Genomic DNA, 12401 nt, shown 5'->3' with positions numbered 1-12401 from the left:
CAGAGGCTAGCAACCCTAAGAATCTAAGCCAATATTGATAAAAATCCATTGTATTCCCTTTAGGAAAAAAAAAAAAAAAACATTTCCTCTAGTACAAAACAAGATAGAGAAATCAGTCCTTCTTAATCCGATTTTTAAAAATATAACATTGACAATAATCTTTATTCTTACAAAGAACAATAAATCTGGTTTTCAATGGCTATAACTCCTAATTTCCTCGTAAATTTTTAAGAAAAATGACTATATCTTCCCAAGATAATTTACGAGAATTCAATACACAGAAATATCAAAATAAGAAGCCATTGTTAAATATAGTTTAATTACTTTCTTGGATAAAATTAAAATAATATTTCTATATATGTTAGTTCAGCATACTCTCTAAGACATATTTATATGATTGAAATCTTTTTTTTTTTCTTTTCTTTTTTTTTCTGAGACAGAATCTTGCTCTACCAGGCTGGAGTGTAGTGGTGCGAATTGGGCTCACTGCAAGCTCCGCCTCCCGGGTTCATGCCATTCTCCGGAGTAGCTGGGACTACAGGCGCCCGTCACCACACCCCTGGCTAATTTTTTTTTGTTGTTTTTTAGTAGAGACAGGGTTTCACCATGTTAGCCAGAATGATCTCTATCTCCTGACCTCATGATCCCCTCCTCCTCGGCCTCCCAAAGTGCTGGGATTACAGGTGTGAGCCATCGCACTCGGCTTTACTTTTTAAAAAATGTTGTTTTATGTTTACTCTAAAACCATGGCTTTATGGTATTTTATACTCCCTCTGGGCAAGTTCTTGGAGAATCTCAGCACTTTGATCTCACAAGACATGCCTCACCCAATGGCTAGATTCTTCTTGCCTCTTGTGAAATGGCCCCGGTGGAGAGAGAGGACAAGTGACCACAAACCAGGGCCTTTAGAGCCCCCATTCCAAGCACGAAGAGAGTAGCATTTTTCAGATCCTTCTCCCTGGGAGTTAAAGACGGAATCTGATAGGGGCTGGAGGAACAATGAAATCTAGCGGGGTCGGGTTTTTACCTGGGGCTGCAATAGATGTGAGGTGCCAGTAACCCAGAACCACCCACAGTCCCAGGGCCACCGCCTGCAGCATGATCCCCAGGCTTCCTCTCTGCATCCCTAGGGGAAAATAAACCGAGCTTTGGAAGGGGCCTGAGCAAGCTGGGGGCCCTGAAGCTTAAGCATGAGAAAGCTTCATCTCAAATCCACTTCTGCAATCAGGTATTACACTTCTGACGGATGGATGGATGGATGGATGGATGGACAGATTAGATAGATATGAAGACAAATATTTATCTGTAAGAATTACTTTAAAAGTTTAAAATGGTAATTTAAATCAGTTTGGAATATAGAATTACAAACTCCAGTGAGATATTATTAATGTTACTTCCAAGTTACAAACTCCAATAAGATGTTATTAATGTTACTTCCAAGCTCTGTAAAATTTGAATCACATGTTGAATCTAAGACCATATGATTGGACTTTGCATTAACCTGTGAAATTTCCTAGAGAAATAATTAATATCTCTTGTTAATAAGCAATCAGGAGCAATGTTCATACCTGAACATATATGTGCATGTATGCTTTAAACATAGCACTAGTTTTATTTAACACTGAATAAATACCAAACAGAATGCCTTGAATATAAGGTAGAGAAATGTTCGTTTTCATATAATCTTTGCCTATTTCCAAAACAAAATGTATACCATAAATCTGATCATATAATAAGAAAAAAAAGTTACTGAGGATAGCAAAATAATCGCTTAAAGAGCTGTCTCACAATAGTTCACTTTGGCATGGAAGTTACACAATAAAATTCCTAAGAATAAATCAGTAATCTGTTTTATGTTTTTTTTAAAAAAGGAAACAGCATTCTAAGATACAGCTGCATAGACTATATAATGAATATTCAACATACGAGAAACTGACAAATTTATCTTTACTCCATCATTAAGCATTTTTGTGACAAGCTGGGTATTCATCCCGTTAGGGGTCTTTTCTGTGTGTGTTCTTTTTGTCTAATGCTTGCTCATGCCCTTTCCTGACATCCTGCAAGACTAGCCTTTTCTTTTCTTTTCCAAATTTCTGATTACCCATATTGTTAAAACTCATATTCAGAAAACTTCTCAAGGAAAGGAAGACAAAATCCTCAGTCAAAACTTTCTTTCCATCATCAGAAGCTTGATCTAATAGCTTTTCCCTCAATCCTCTAAAAAAAAAAAAAGTGTAAGAAATAAATGTAAGTTTTTCATTGACTAATATATATTTTAATTACTTTTGCTCATGAAGATTCTCTTTATAGCTTCAGATTTCTCCTAAATCGGAAAAGATGACTCCATATTTAATAACAATATCTACAACTTTAAATATTTCATTTTCTCAAAGTCAACCATTCCTTTCATATAATCTTTCACTGCTGTTTACAAGGCAAAATATTTGACTGGGGTGGAGGGTGTTCATCCGGCTTTTGATAACCCACTGAGATGCTATTTACCTAATAGTGTGTATAAATTGGTTTCCAAAATGAATTACTAGTGTTAAATTGGACAATAACACAGGTAATAGGACCAAACTTTTATCTTTAGAATACCTAATACACCACATTCTCTGAGAAGTTTCCTATGACATTTTCTTGTGTGTAAATTCTTGAAATTTGGCAAACCTGTGCACTAGAAGAGTCCATACTACTCCTTTCCAAAAATTTGACACTAAAGAATATTCTCCATGTGGAAAAAATTTCCTATGAAAGTACATCATCACTGTAACACAAGAGTCTTGGCTTCTTCATTTATTATGTATTCAGTGCCTTCTTTATGTATCTCACTGCTCCAGAGTTCATGACCAAACATCAATACATGTTAACACATCTTCAATATTTATAAGCTAAGGGCTTAGATCCAAGAGTTATCAATAATAGCCCTGCTACTTCGTTCATACTCACTAGCATCTCAATTATACTGCCTACCAAGGAGCATCCTCAGGAATTTATGCATACTAATAGTATGAAAAAGTCTAATTCAAAACTGCTTTAGGAGTAAGCTTGACAAATGTCTTACTCATACTATCACCTCTCTCCTTTGAAATAGTTTCACTAGAAATGGTTTTGTTTGTGACTTAACAGATGTGTAAACAGGTGGCTAAGCTCAAAATTATACTTGCATAATGATCATACCAAAGTTAACTAGGAAACAGCATTGCCTACTAATATAAATAGCAGTGACTGGCAAATAAGATAGATAAATGTCAGAAATGCATGTTCATCTAAACAAAGATGAGTAATAAATGGCACATATTTACCAAAAATATCCAGCAATGAAACAGCCTTATTTACTCAACACAAAATAGAATCTTTGTTAAATTTAATGTGATGATCTATGTAAAATGGTTTTCTAAATGACACTGATTTCTCATTAATAATGCATGTACATGTACAAAAAGACTAATATGAAATGTTTATTTATATAGAAAATGCATCTCAGACACAATTCTATAAGCATATCTAATCAGAATTTGTAAGATAACAAAGGATTCATACAGGCCTACTGTGTTGAAAGAGGAGAGATGTCTCCTTTAAAAATACCACTACAATAAAACTTTAAATAACAATGTTACACCAGCAATAAAAGGATGAACCCTGGCTATCTGAGTTTCCTAGAAAACATTTTTTTCAATTTTAACTTACTGAAGAATTTTTCAGAAATATTAGGCTGGTTTATTATTTTAGAGTAGAAATTATTTCACTATTGAAGCTTGATTTATTCTCCTAATGTAAGGATTTCTGATTAATCAACATTTTACCAAGTAGAATCTAAAATAGGGCACTTGAATCCTACTATATGTTTGTACTTGTATTGTGAGGGTTATTGCTGTTTCATAGTGTTATTTTAATTATTCAATAATAAGATATTGCCATGATATTAGGTTATCATCAGCAAGCATATACCAAATTAATACCACTTTTTTAGTGTTCTGGAAATGCAATTGTCTGCTAAAACCAGAATCACTGCTCCAAGTCGATGTTTTTATGCTCTGTTTCACCTTACGTTCATCCACATAACACCCATCCTAGTCCATCATCCAAACTAAATATATTCTGTAAATAAATGTGTGGAATGTGTCCTAAACAAAGATGAAGGTCAGATTGCTGGATGTCTGACAATGGTGTCAAAAATTGTGATTCAGTGAAAAATGCTAGAGGTAGCTACCAAACAAGTCCTAAGCCAGGCCTTTTTAGCCAGTTCTTCCCTGAGAGAACAGTCTGAGGCTCTCCCTCTGTCTAGCTCTTTCTCCTCCTTTCCTACTGACTTTAATATATTAAATACTTGCATATAGGATACATTTAACCCTCCACAACATTTTGATAGTTGATCTATTTATTATGAATACTGATTATAAATAGTCATCTATTTCGATATCATACTTGCCCAACAATTTTATGTTTCTGCTATCCTAATAAGAATCAAGAACTAGGCCAGGTGCCTTAGCTCACACCTGTAATCTCACCACTTTGGCAGGTTGAGGTGGGTGGATTACTTGAGGCCAGGAGTTCGAGACCAGCCTGGCCAACATGGCAAAACCCCATCTCTACTAAAAATACAAAATAAGCAGGGCCTCGTGGCAGGCATATGTAGTCCTAGCTACTCAAGAGGCTGAGGCACCAGAATCGCTTGAACCCAAGAAACGAAGGTTGCAGTGAGCCCAGATCATACCATTTCACTCCAATCTGGGTGACGGAGTGAGACACTATCTAAAAAAGGAAAAAAAAAAAAAAAAGAGAGAGAGAGAGAAAAGAATTAGGGAATAAGGTATTACAGACCACAATTAATCAAAAATAGAGGTAAAATATGTGTACTAAAGCTGTCTTTACATTTAACATTTTTTTAGTTTCTAGATACCACTCAGTGAATACTTGTACTGTGGACAGAATTCTGCTAAGTTTAGATATGATTCTTCCAGGTCACAGATTAAAAGAAAATTAGAGAAGGTGGAAAGCACATGTTGAAGATAGTCAGAAAAGTCAGCTGACTGTAGACAAACAGGATATATACACACACATATACACACATGAAATAATAACAAAGAATCACAGTGGTCATTTAGCCTGAGGAAACAATAACCCAGTGACTCAAAAATCCCTAAGAGACATGTTATATGGTATCCACTGATAATGTTTCATCATCTACAAATAGTTTAATTTGGTTTATTATACTTGGCGTAGGCAGAGAAATTAGTGATTAAAAAAAAAAACTGTAGAAAATGGTTAAAGACTATTGTCTGATAATAAAGCCACAATTTTGCTATTATAAAATTTATTTATGAATAATATTGCATTCACTGATGATAGTCATACATTAATTGCTGTATGAACCTAATGTGTTTGTATATCATATACTTAAATACATGAGCATATACAATCTCAGGCTATGCTTTACATCACAGGCTATTTGTTAAAACAAAGAAAACAAAAAAGATATATTAATAGCTTTGTGCCTATGTTGAATAACAGAATAAGGGTCTGCGTCAGGCGAATAACTAGTCTGATTAATAAACGCCAAACCAATGAAGTTGAGCTGTTTCTGAAGTAAAAAATGGAGAATAAAACAAACAAACAAAAAAGATAAGAAGAAAAGAAAGGATGAAATAATTGGCCTCATATGGCAGAACAAAAGCAATGACAAATTACAGAGAAAGAAGATCTATGTTAGATGAAATTTATATTATTTAAAAGAAGTCAAGAGAAGAGAGAGTGGGAGGAAGGGAGTAAGGTCTAATATTTCAGGATGGAAGGAAGGAACTAGGAAACAGGCCCTTCCTAAATGGAAACTTGCAGGGCTCTGGGAAATCTGTCTTATGATGAAAGGACTGTTATCACTGTGACCCAAAGATCAGCCTTCAGACGTCCTCTGAGGAACAGAAAATTACTACCAGTAAATACTCTAGCCAACAAAGTAAAACTTTCTGCATTTCTGTTGAAAAGTACATAACCATAACTCTGACTACTTTGGCTTTAGGAACAATAAAAAAAAAAAAATCAACTGTGAAATGATGGGCTCATAAATAACCTTGCTCTAAAGTGTTAGAAATTGGCCTGTAAAATTGGAAGATGATTAAAGTATTTTCCTTAATCTTTCTTTCAACTCTAATAATTTCTTTCCTTTCCTTTTGTCCTTTGTGTGGAGGACAAAGCCTATCAAGATTCATGCCTGCAACACAAACACAACCATCTTTCCTCCAGGTCCCAACTCAACTGTAGATCCATCATTTCAAGTGACAATTCCATAGGAAATCAATATTTTGAAAGGAAGATTGCTTCAGCTACTGCAGTGTGGACTGTGGATACAGCCAGTGAATTCAAGAAAGCAGACCCATTTGTAGCTGCTGCTTATTCTAGCAGGATTGATTGCAGGTACCATCCTCATAGAGGAGAAAGTTGGGGGGTGGCTATTCACTTCTTCTCTTTTCAACTACTTCCTCTATTCTGAATCAAATAACAGTCCTAAATTATAAATAGCAACAGAAGACAAACAACATGCCCCACCCAAAATGCTAAATAATAACTCCACCTGTTATTTACAGTTGGTGTTCTTTGTGTTCAACATAGTTTTTCATCATTCACTTTATTAACAGAGACTGTTATTCACCGGTGTTACATCACAGGAGATTTCATCTGAAAAACAGCACTAATGCCCCAACTCACAAAGCTTTTGGGAACATTGTAATCAAACACAATGTAAATATTTTAAAAGCTTAAAGCCTAAACTTTTTCCTCAATTTCAACTTTAAAATTGATATTACATATTTTAAATGCCGTTTTCAAATTGTTTTTTCTGAGCATGTGTAATGCATGATCATTGAAGAAAAAGCTATGATTCAGAAGGAAAAAAGAAAACATATGACCACTATAAGTCCATCTCTCAAAGATAATCATTATTGTATATTGATCTATTTCTTCTAATGGTTTTCTATTCAATTGTTTTTGCACAGTTAATCTCATTCTGAGGATGTAGTTTAATACGTCCTTTATAAAACCTTTAAAACACAAACATTCCCCATAGTCATGGGCACTGATTATCAATATCACATTTCAAGGTTACATGATAATTTACTCTGGACAAGTGTCATAATCTACTTAATCATCTTACTACTGCTTATATTTAATTTGTATACAATATAATATTTTGCTATTAATCGTAACTGAGATAAACACTAATATGTATTTCAGAAATCCTTGACATGTGTTGATAAATCACTTTCTGAAAGGGCTAAGTGCTTTTTCTTAAATACATTTTTTTTTCAAATAAAGCTTTTTGCTCATGCCTGATGTGAATCATCAGAACTGTCCAGATATTTTTACGTCAGTGTATAAAATATGTTTTCTCTAAGAAGATTGAAATAGAGGATAGTTTCATATTACTGAGTAAATCAGCCAAAGAGCCAGGTGATGACCAGTTTAATCCCCAAAAGTTTGTTCTATGGAAGATGAGTTGTCAGACTCCTTAAGACCAAAGCTTAATAATGACTCCACAAAAGTACACAGGTAGTATACCCTGGGTATGTGAGCAGAAAACAGGGTGTTCTCTCAGCACCCTAAATTTGAAGGAAGGAAGAAAACAGGAGAGAATTGAAATATAGAAAATTAGGAACGGCATCTAACGTAATAAATACTTCAACCACAGATCCTTTAAGGTCAGGAAGAAAAAAGGAGCTAACAATTATTAAACATATCACGCAAATCAGCCCCACCCCATGTTAGTACATTATATGTCATTTGCAGAATTTTCTAAGTTTAAGAAGAGCCTGAAATAGTATCAAGTGCAAAGAATGGTGACATGACAGCCAAAAGTGAAAAGTCTGAATTTGGGCTCTAACAAGCTCTGGGGCATCGGGTAAGTTAGATAACCAATCTGAATTTCAGTGTCCTTTGTGAACTGCTTAGTTGGGAAGATTAATCTCTCTAGATTTCTGTGACATTTAAAAATTCTGTGGTACTCAGTCCTGATTTCTATGTAGCAGGATAAAATCTGTAGATGCTTTCTCTCATTTCTCTTACAGTTCTCTGCTCATCTACCCACAGATATTCATTGTTGAAGGTGTAGAGTGGAATACAGAAAAAAGAAATAATTCAAATGGATTTTTGAATGGATTCTTTTAAGCACACAGCATAGAATTTGTTCTGAAGGTCAAAGCTCTTTCCATTTGCATGATCTAGCCACCCAAGTGTGGAAGATATCTACTGAATTTCTAAAAACCTGGTTCTGCTTCTCAGGAGCAAGTAGGAACTCAGAGTAAAGGTTTATAGCATTGCTTTTCAAACTGTTGGTCAAGGCCCACAAGAAGGTCATGAAATCAATTTACTGAGACCAGATCAGCATTATTATTTTTTTCAAATGAAATACAATAGAATACATTGCAATCAGTAACAGTAAATTCAGTATGTGATTTCTGGGGCTGATACAAAAATGTATTTCTCACAGAAGATTTTTATTAAAACATTTTTTTAAAAACACTTATTTAGATTATAAACTACAGTGAATGGCAGGAAGAAATATGCTTGTGTAAGACCAGTTGTCCAGAACTTTGGATATGCATATGCGGAGTGGGAGAAAGAGCTTGGAGAGGATTGGGAGAGGGAAGCTACATGCAACTGTTGTGCCTCCGTCCTTCATTCTTCCACTGAAGGCCTGAAACCAAGAGAAGTGGGATGCATAGAAATAACAAAACATGTTGAGAATATGAAGGAAGAAAAGCTCCACTTCTTGTCTGGATTTCTGGAAAGAGGCAGCCTAGCAGCATGATACTTGCCAATATAGAGCCACTGCTCTGGGGTATGAATCACAGCAGGGCTGATCTAGGCAGAGAAGTGCCTTGAGATTGATGCTCATTCCACCATCCTTCCTGGAATCCTATGAGATATGGAGAAAATCCAAAAAGACTCTCCTGCCCAGTGAGGCACAGAGGTTAGTCAAAAATAAAGATATGGCATCCCTGAAGGGTAAGAGGATGAGCAGTGAGGGACCTACAGAGCAGAACAAGCTTCCCAGAGCAATCACTGCACTTTGCTGACACAGAGAGGACAGATGGCACGTTGCACCTGCAGCGAATGCCAGATAGGAGCCTCAGACCCTTCCCACTCCATCTAATGTCAAAAAGATATGGAAGTACCAGGAGCCAAGATCATCCCAGGGAAGAGGAACAGGAGAAGAGCCTTGAAGTCGCCTAAGTTTATACAGAAGAAACAGCTTTAAACTGGAAGTTTCCTTGGCAAAATTGTTTTCCATTATAGTGGAAATGGGGGCTTTGGATACATAATAAATTCATTTAAGTTGAAATTAGAAACTTGAGTTTGTGACTGTTTTTATTCATTACCTACCTCTCTTACATTCGATTTTAAGCACTTCTAAAAGCATAAAATATCTTGTTGTTTACTTGTTTTTAAACCATTTTTAATTCATAGAGCAATATCTTCTACATAACCGTTGCTCAATAAATGCTGTTTTCAGTGTTTCCCAACCTTTTATTGGCAGAGCATATTTAGAGATTGGAACTTATATCGTGTGCTGGCTAAAATGGATGAGGCTGACATGCCTGGAGTCTCAGACCACCCCACATCTCACTAATGTACTTGAAAACTGAGGGAATCAATCATTGGTGGCACATGGACAATTGTTTCAAAGCATGTGATCTATTGCATTACTAAATACAATTCACATAGTGGATCAAACTCGTTCATCTGTTACTTAATGTGGTACCACATACATAACATCACATTTACTAAAGCATACACAAATATTGTTAGACAATGTCTGTGGTTTCTTGCTTATTAAAGCAATCTTGGGGATGGAAGAATGTATTTCAAGTCTTTCAACATCTTGCAAACATTTAGAAAAGTTCTGATCACAAGTATCTACAATGGTCTCTGATCTGCATGGGTCAGCAAATCAGGCTGATAATGCTACATACAAGTCCTCAAGGAATTAATTTAGAATTTACGCCAAATACGAGCCATGATTTCTTAAATGTCTCATAAATAATCAGTGACACTTTCCTGCTTAGCAATGGCTCCATGAACAAGCCCCTTAGTACACAGATATGTCAGAGGTCCTGTTTTAATCAATTACAAATAGGCTATATATTATTTTTTCTACTGCTTCTAAATGCCATAATATTTTCTTTTTTAAAGTGTGCTTTTTTTGCATTTGAGATTGTTTTATTACTTGAAAAAGCCATTTGAGTCATTTTTAAGTCTAAAAGCATATTTTACTGAGTGACCACACTGATTCTTTGATCTCTGATGAATAAATAATGTTTGTTTTTAATGACCTATTATTTTTCCAAGAGATTATGAAAATTGTAAAACATCTCTTGTTGCAACTTATGAGTCATCTACAGTTAAAGATACAATATAGAATCATGCTAAACACAATAAAAATACTCTATTGCAAATTAGATAATAATATAATTTTATTCTAGAAGTTGTCTTCTCCAATTTCAACAGCAGAAGGTAAGATCAAAGAGGGCATGATTTTTTTTTTCAATTAGCCAGTAATCCAGCTGTATGGATTTGTTGATTTTAATGGAATGTTCAAATTACTGTGAAAAAGAAATTTAATTATTTCTTCGAAAGTCACTCTTTTATCTGAACTCCAGTTTAGTATATTACATACATAATACTTTAAAATAGATATTCTTATTGCTGTCAATGGTCTCTGGACCCCAATAATTTCCAAGGCCTTGTCCCAGTGCCATCTTCTTCATGAAGCCTTCCCTGAGCCTTCAAACCCAGAAACTATACTGTGCTTCTTTTCAGTTGTAACAGCACATAGCATCTGGACCACTTATATAGCAACTATGATATGAGTCCTTAGAAAATGATTCAAGGAAAAGAACATTCATTCCAAAACAGAAGGGATATCAAAATATCTTAGATTATTCAATAAAGATTATGGCCATATTTAGGAACCTTTTATATCATTTGTATTTTGAAAATCTGTTCCCAAGGGAACCAGAAAGCAGAATATTGTTAGAACCAATGGAAATAGCAAAGTGCTTTAGCCATCATGATGTTAAATCTTTCAATTTAAGAACTCAGTTCATGAATATGTTATTTATTAACATATATACCAAAGAATTAATCTACATATGTATTTGTGAGTTCAAAGCAATGTGGCTTGTTCTTTTGTGCAAAGTAGACTTGTACTCTATTTGTCAACATTAAAATGCCTGTACTAAACCATGAAGTCATTTGTAATGAAAAGTGTATTTCTTAGAAACAAGAAATGCATTGACGGTGCTTGACAGCATGTTTATTATCTTTAGTAAACACATCAGTTCCATATACAGTTATTTACTTTTGATTTTTTCTCCTCTTTTTTATAAAATGAGTTAAATTTTTATTGCAACCAATGGACAAGGCTTATTAATCCTAGTGCACAAATTATAAAATACATGTTAAGAGTTTAGCACAATGGCTAATTACTTCTAAGGGCCCAATCAAATGTTCCTATGATACAAGTCTTACTTGTTTGCATGTGACAAAAATCTCTTTAGAACTGCCTGGAGGAACAAAAAGAAATTATCCAAGGGACATTAGTTGATTTCATGAAATCCAAGGAATAATTGAACAACCAAGTTAAGGGACAAACAAAGCAGCAACTGGACCTTGCAAAAAATTGAGACTGGGAACTTAACAGCATTCGGTCACTATCCTGGATGTGAAATATTTCCTCTTTTCTCACATTAGCATCATTCTATTTAGTTGCAGAATACCTTTCTCAACATATACTTTATTAACCGGCAATTCATCTCCTACGTATTTCCTTAAGTGAAATAAAAATTTAATTAACACAAAACCGTTTACAGAAATTATAATAGCAAGCTTACTCATAATTTCTGCAAACTGGAAACAACCCAACATCCCTCTACTGTGGAATGAAGAAGCCAACTGTAGTGCATTTATATAGTGGAATATTATTTAGTGATAAAATAATAAACCATAATAAATGCAACAATATGGTTTCATCTTAAATGCATGCCACCAAGTAAAAGAACAAGGATTCAGAAATCTGCATACCGTAAGATGCTGTTTATTTGACATTCTTGTAAATGCAAGACTGTAGAGACAAAAGAATGCCAGGGATTGGGTGGAGGAAATTCTCAATGGCAAAGAACCACAGAAAAAATTTGAGAGTTGTTCTATTTGCTCTATGTCTTAATTTTGGTGATGATTACAAGACTTTATGCATTTCTAGAAGTCACAGTAAGATGAATTTTACTTAACCTAAATTGTACTTCAAAAATTTTTGAAAACAAAAAGACAAAAATGGATTAGAAGGGAGTGACAAATATTGAAGAGATAAAATATTGAAGACATTGTCTCGGAAAAACAATTCAAGA

This window comes from Colobus angolensis, unplaced genomic scaffold, assembly GCF_000951035.1.
Source record: "Colobus angolensis palliatus isolate OR3802 unplaced genomic scaffold, Cang.pa_1.0 Scaffold504, whole genome shotgun sequence".
Taxonomy (NCBI): Eukaryota; Metazoa; Chordata; class Mammalia; order Primates; family Cercopithecidae; genus Colobus; species Colobus angolensis.
This window is presented reverse-complemented; position numbering follows the sequence as displayed.